This window comes from Suricata suricatta, chromosome 11 (genome assembly GCF_006229205.1).
Source record: "Suricata suricatta isolate VVHF042 chromosome 11, meerkat_22Aug2017_6uvM2_HiC, whole genome shotgun sequence".
NCBI classification, from domain to species: domain Eukaryota; kingdom Metazoa; phylum Chordata; class Mammalia; order Carnivora; family Herpestidae; genus Suricata; species Suricata suricatta.
This window is the reverse complement of record NC_043710.1, coordinates 49,630,028-49,637,468: the sequence shown is the minus strand read 5'-3', so window position 1 is coordinate 49,637,468 and position 7,441 is coordinate 49,630,028. Positions and strand designations below refer to the sequence as shown.

The 7,441-nt window shown below is 37.7% G+C and overlaps 1 pseudogene; it reads left to right on the top strand.

The window, feature by feature from the left end:
• The first annotated feature begins 968 nt into the window (after positions 1 to 968).
• On the top strand, positions 969 to 7,165 carry LOC115272521 (annotated as a pseudogene).
• The last annotated feature ends 276 nt before the right edge of the window (positions 7,166 to 7,441 follow it).

The window sequence follows — 7,441 nt, the reverse complement described above, 5'->3', positions numbered from 1 at the left end:
AGAGAAAGAGGGAGATAGTAATCAAAGTGGGCTCCACACTGACAGCAGAATTTCCAATGTGAAATTTGGAATTTTGTTCAATTTCTAGTTTCAAAGTATTGTGGTTGGAAAGAGGTATAGTATGACTTCAGTGTTTTTTAATTTGTTAAGACTCATTTTATGTCCTAATAGGTGAGTGACCTATCCCGGAGAAGGTTTCATGTGCACTTGAAAATAATGTGCATTATTCTGTTTTAGGATAGAATGTTCTAAATATATCTTTTAGATCCATCTGGTTCAATGTTTCATTCAAAGTCACCGTTTCCTTGTTGATTTTTGAGTTTGAATGATCTATCCAATGATCTATTTTTCCTGGTCTCTTGTTAAAGTCTTTGATTTTAAGTCTATTTTGTCTGGTATAAATACTGCTACTTTGGCTTTCTTTGCACTTTAATTTGCATGATAAATGCTTTTCCATCTATTCAGTTTCTTTTTTATTTTTAATTTAAAAATACCTTTTTCTTTATTTTGGGGGCACCTGGGTGACTCATTCAATTAAGTGTCCTATTCTTGATTTGTCTCTGGTCATGATCCCAGGGTCTTGGGATGGAGCTTTAAATGATACTCTTTTACAGGACTTGGTGTCACAAACCCAAAGTTTGTTCTTTTTATTTGTACCAATCGGTAAAATGGCATAAAGCTCAATGGGAGAGGAATACCAAACCTTCATGACTGAATTTATTTTCTTCGGCCTTTCACAGTACTTGCAGACCTAAATCCTATGATTTATTCTTTTCCTCATCATTTATCTTTTAACTGTGTTTGGAAACCTGCTCATCATCATTCTCATCTTCCTGGATTCTCAACTTCATACTTCCACATACCTGTTTCTAAGAAACCTCTCTTTCACAGATCTCTGTTTTTCTACTAGCACTGTCCCCCAAGTATTGGTCCACTTCCTTGTAAAAACGAGTTCTTGTTTTGGGTGAATGACATCGATAATTGTCTCCCTTACGGTTGGAGGTACAGAGTGTGCACTGTTGGCAGTGATGTCTTCTGACCATCTGCAAGCCCCTGCACTACTCCAGTATCATGACCCACCAGGTGTGTTTCCAAATGGCCACAGGATCCTGGGCCAGTGGGGCACTAGTGTCTCTGGTAGATATCACCTTTACTTTCCAACTACCTTATCAAGAAAATAACATTATTAATCATTACTTTGTGAACCTCCTGCCCTCCTGAAGCTGGCTTCAGCAGATATTTACAGCACAGAAATGGCCATCTTTTTGATGGGCGTGGTCATCCTCTTGGCTCCTGTCTGCCTGATTCTTGTCTCCTTCTGGAATATTATCTCCACTGTGATCCAGATGCAATCTGGGGAAGGGAGATTCAAGGCTTTCTTTACCTGTGGCTCCCATCTCATTGTTGTTGTCCTCTCCTATGGCTCAGCAATAGTCATCTACATGCGGCCAAACTCCAAGACCACAAAAGAGTGGGGTAAAATGATATCTGTGTTCTATACAATGATGAAACCAATGTTAAGCCCTATAATTTATAGCCTGAGAAACAAGGATGTCACAGGGACTCATAGGGGCGCCTGGGTGGCTCAGTTGGTTAAGCCTCTGACTTTGGCTCAGGTCATGATCTCATGGTTCATGGGTTTGAGCCCCGCATTGGACTCTGTGCTGAGAGCTTGGAGCCTGGAGCCTGTTTCAGATTCTGTGTCTCCCTGTCTCTCTGCCCCTCCTCCTCTCATGCTCTGTCTCTCTCTGTCTTAAAAATAAAGAAAACATTTTTAAAAATTAAAAAAAAAAAAGGGACTCTCAGGAAACTAGCTGGAAGAAAGTCCTTTTCTCAGAAGCTGTAATCTCTGGGTCTGACTTTTAGAACTATGGTAACATCTGTAAAAGAGGTGCAGGATTTTTGGTAGGCAGTTATGAATTAGGTCATTTCAAGAAGCATAAAAGTGAAGGACATGTTCTCAAATCTATGAATACTTCATGCTAAACTAGAATACAGAGGAGAAATAAATGACAAAAAATTAGTTTTTTCTGTTTATGAAACACATCAAGTGCTATTTTGAAGTTTGTCGTTAATTCAGCTAATATGGATATGCTTTAAGCATGGTCACAATAGAATCTAAGAGGCTTAAACTGGATTATTTTGAAGTAACATCTAATATGAGTTGCATACATTATCCTAACATCCAAGACATCTCAGCTTTAGATGTCCCACTCATAAATCTGTAGCAGCAGGCTCTGATACAAGCAATATATTTGGAAGAGTCTTTAATATGGGGATCATTCATGGCTCAGGGCATTTCAGCTTGTAAAACGGTACCAAAAGCAAAATATTTCTGAGTTCATGATGTTTTCCCCTGAAAGCTCAAAAAAAATGAGTTTTTAAAAAATCTAATCATCCTAAATTTCATGTAAACATAGACTACTACAGTAAAAATGGAATTTTACAAAATAAGTTATTTATTCCAAACAAAGGTCTAAGACTTAAACTACTTTATAATATTTCTATTGAGTATTTGTCCAGCATTTGCCAAAACAAGGTTATATAGCTCCCTCCTCTCCTGGAACATGCTCTTCCATTCATACAGTGAGTGACCCTTGAACTAGGTTGTACCAACCCCTGCATATTTGAAAATCTGTATGTAACCTTTGACTCCCCCCAAACTTAACTTCTATTAGCCTGTTATTGACTGAAAGGCTTACTAATAACTTGAATAGTCAATCAACAATGTTTTGTGTGTTATATATATTCTACTCTTACAATAAAGTAAACTAGAGAAAAGGAACTATTATTAAAAAGATCATAAGAGAAAATACTTTTATATTACTGTACTCTATTGAAAAAAATCCATATGTAAGTGGACCCATGCAATTCAAACCTGCATTGTTCAAGGGTCAGTTATAGATGGTTCTTTGCTATTACAAAGATCTTCCTTATAGTAAGTCAAAATAAATTTTCTTTATGTTGAACCCACTTTCCCTAGTGCAGTCCTAGAACAACTTTCATTATCCTATACCACAATGCACTGAAGTCAGTTTCTATACTTGCCCAAATTCAACTCTCACAGCCTAACACCCACTTGTTTCTTTAAATTTCCTTTATCTAATATGCTTTGGCACCCTGTAACCATTCTGGCCAGCCTCTTTTGAATGGGCCCAATTTACCCAATGAATATCTCTTCCAGAAGCAAAGAAGAAATTGGAATTTTGGAAACTGGAATTTACTAATCCTAGGCTTAGATGCCTATAACCATATTTCACTGCGGCTCAACTTCTCTCCAGTGGTCCATTCTGGGGTCCACTTCAGGTTTCGTAAACCCCTAGTCAAACAATCTGGCTGACATCCATTTGCATATTTTACCAAAACTTTCAATCGCATGTTTAGAGGGGGTTCCGTGATAACCATTCTACAGTTACTATGAATATGAGACCAGGAACAATAGACCTCAGTAGCCAGGAACTGCTGGCTCTGCAACAGAAGACCTCCTGGTGAAGTAATAAAAGCTAGTAGCTATACTTCTTATTTCTTTCATTCATGCATCCACGCATTCATCTTAAAATCATTTATTGAGCTTTTATTTTATTGTATTGTATCTGACTCCATATCCAATACATCCAGAACAATGACTGACACATAGTGTTTTAATACATATGTTTGCATTTATTACTCTTCTTTTAAAATTACTGGAGGTGGAATAAAATATACAAAGTCTAACCTGGGGTGTGAGGGTCAGATGAAACTCATTCAAACAGATTGTGCCGGTTGAAGTGACACAGACAAGGACAAAACACTAATAAGTACAATTGGTGACTCGGCTGCCTTTGATAATCTAAATGAAATCTATTCAACAACAAGAGGAGAGATAAGAAAATGTAAATGTAAAATGTGAACACTAATTTGGAGAAGTCTCAGCATGGGGAAGAAGGAAGAAATATGTATGGCTGAGAAGGTGGGGATATGAGATTTTTATTTATTTTAGATTCCTAGGTCACTTCCCCCTTTTCCTTGAAGACTTTAAGCCCTGGATCAGTGTCACTTTCCCAACACACCACTTCCGTTATAGATCTTAGCTATCAAGTTTTCACATAAAATCAAATACTCAAATATTCCGCATTCTCAGAATTACCTGATCTTCATTCCTCCAATGATCTCAGCCATTCACTCCATGGTCATATCTTTAGTATTGCCACCACCAATAGTTTCTATTCCCACTCCAAATTCTGAAACCACAGACTCCTGAGCAAAATAAAGTAGCTACTATTTTAAGGCACTAAGTTTTGAGATGGTTTGTTACACAGTAATAGATAACTCAAGTGCTGAGAGAATTACGCCCCGTTCATTCCATCGAAATAGATGCCAGTGGGGCTTTTTCAAATTACTAATAAAGCCTGCTATCTATCTCTCAAGATAAACAAACAAGAAAATATGATCTATCTCCTGCTATAGAGAGTGAGAGGGAAGAAATGGTCAGAACGCTTCTAAAGAAAAAATTTAGTGCTTACACCCAAAAATAATAATAAAGATAATGTACGATTAGGGTTCTTAGTTGTGAGTAACAGAGACTGACTGTGTGTGATTTAAGCTAAAAAAAAAATATTGAAACAATGGTAATTCTGGTCCTGCAGCCAGAACTACAGGCCAGAATGAAACTCACGAGGACATCACTGCCATTTAGCGCTAGATGGCGCCCTTTACTCGGCCAACACAGTCAGCCCAGGCCCTGCAGAGGAAGCTGCTGATTCACTGAGGCTGGAAATTGGGAGGTTGGTGCTTCCTCTGCCATTGACAGAAAAAGAAAAAAGAAGTTGTCTGCTGACAGCACTACATCAGTCAGGTGATCAAGGTTAACAGCAATGGTGATAAGTCATGTTGATATGTACATATCATATCCCTGAGATGATGTGATGGAAATAGCACTTTATCTTTGTGATTGTTCTTCCCTAAACCCGTATCCTCAGTCTAATGATGAGAAAAACATCAAATTCTAATACGTGGGCATCCTATAAAATATATGACCAGTACTCCTCAAAACTGTGAAGGTCATCAAAAACAAGTCTGAGAAACTGTCACAGCCAAGGAATCCTGAGGAGACATGACAACTAAATGTAATGTGGCATCCTAGATGGGATTTTGTATTAGAAAAAGGATATAAGGGAAAAGAGAAGAAAAGAACAACAAAGAAAATCCAAATGAAGTATGAATTTTAGTTGATAATAAGATACCAATATTGATTTTCTTATTTGTAACAAATATACCACAATAATAATGGAGGATATCAAAAATAAGGAAAAGTGAGTATATAGGAACTAAGGGTACTTCTTAGTTTTTCTGCAAGTCTAAAACTGATCTAAAAAGGAAAGTCTATTTTTTTAAAAAAGAAAAAAATGGTTTTCTGTCCTTGCTTTTTCATGTCACTAGCGCTTAATTCGGTCTAGACTAAGTGTATCTAATTGATTGAGTCCAAGTTACATGCTATACTATAGATACAATAAAGGCAAAGAAAGTAAATTTCAGGTGTATTTGGCTTCTATGGAGGGAGATAGGCTGTTACTAGCCCATGATTCACAGAAGACCATAAATATGGAAAAGGTACTCAAATGATCAGAAGCCAAAAATTGACAAATGTCCATTACCCATAGCCTATGAAATCAAATCACCCCCACTAATGTCTTGACAACTTACACATTCCAAACTGACCAGTATAACTCATAATGTACATAACACAATATTCTGAGGACATGTAGAACACAGAATGTTGGGCAAAGAGATATAATAGCTTAGCATAGGGAATGCTTCTGTTGGGCATTAAGACAGTCCTCATCTGATTGTGTTTACTAATGTATTGTTTACTGCCGATACAATGTCTGTACTAGTCACATATTATATTCTCAATAAAAATTTGCTGAATGAACATGTGGCCTAGGAAAAGTGTTGACTTAAGTTTTCTCTGTATGCTGAATTACGTTCTAATTCAGAAGACCTGGATTTCATGATGCTGGAAGGAAATGGAGTCTGTAACAAACAACTATATGCATCTTAAGGATCAAGTCCCAGTTATCTTTACCTTTACAATAAAAGTCATATATTGAGAGAACCCTTATAAGATTGTTCCATTAAAAAATATCTGGACCTGGGGTCCCTGGGTGGCTCAGCCAGTTAAGCGACCAACTCTTGATTTTGGCTCAGGTCATGATCTCACAGTTGGTGGGTCTGAGCAAAGTGTCAGGCTCTGCACTGGCAATGCAGAGCCTGCTTGGGTTTCTCTCTCTCTTTATCTCTGCCTCTTCCCCACTCTGTCTCTCAAAATAAATACACGTAAAAAAATAAACTAACAAAACCTTTAGTGAGGTGACCTCAACCTGAAAACTACCCTATTCAATTAGAGAGCAGTGTCAGTGTTTCAGTGGACCTCTGAAGGTACGTGTTCAGAAACCTCATATCTATGAGAGGAGAAAGCTGGTCATTCTCCTTCCTACTTTGTGCTTTTTCCTTTTCCCTGCTCTTTAATCAGCTATATATAGATCATTTTCGAGCCTGTTTGCCGGCAATACTTACACGTTGAAATTTTGATTTTGCCTAACTAATTTAATATGACTTTTATAAAGGTCAACCTCATTGCAAACAACTTATAGCACACACCATACCCCCAATCTTGGAAAGTGTCATTCCACAATTCTGTCATAACTTACTAATGGCCCTCTAGGTATTGAAACATTGAGTAGCAGTGATACAAGTATGAAATGATCTGCGCTTGAAGCTTAGCTTTGCCAGATTTTAGTTTCAACAAATAGGGGAGTGATAATCTCTACCTTTATAGTATTATGGTGATGAATGAGATGATATTTATAGTTTGCTTATGATAGTCGTGAACACAGAGGAGGTTGGCAAAAAATTTCTAATTCCCTTTTTGTTTTATTTTGGGAGCCTCTCCCTGATTTACTAAAGTTCTTCCTTTGGGACTTAATCCTGGGCCCTTTCATTTTAGTATTTTCTCATGTTTGTTCTCTCTTTCTTCAATGTCATCCTCACTCATGGTATCAACTATTATCTACCCAGAATTGACACAAATTTGACACCTCTGGCCCCAGACACCTCTAAGATCCCCAGACTCCTCGATTGGTGTGCCTATTTGATAATGCTTCTTGGACGTCACAAAGTTATCTAATACTCAACTCAGCCGAATCTGAACTCATGATCTTCCGCTAGACTTTCTACTTGGTTGAAAAACAGAATGAATGAGTAAATCAATAAAATGAGTGAAAATCATGTTATATACAGATTGGTATCTTTTCGAAATTCTATCACATTTTTTGGTTCCATGTGAGTGGAGTTAGGGTGGCACGGAGAGGGTGAGGAAGATTTTGGACACTTTTCCCGGATGGGATAGGGGAAGGGAAGAATGCTTGAGACGCCTTTCTCCCTGCGCCTCACCCTCACCTTC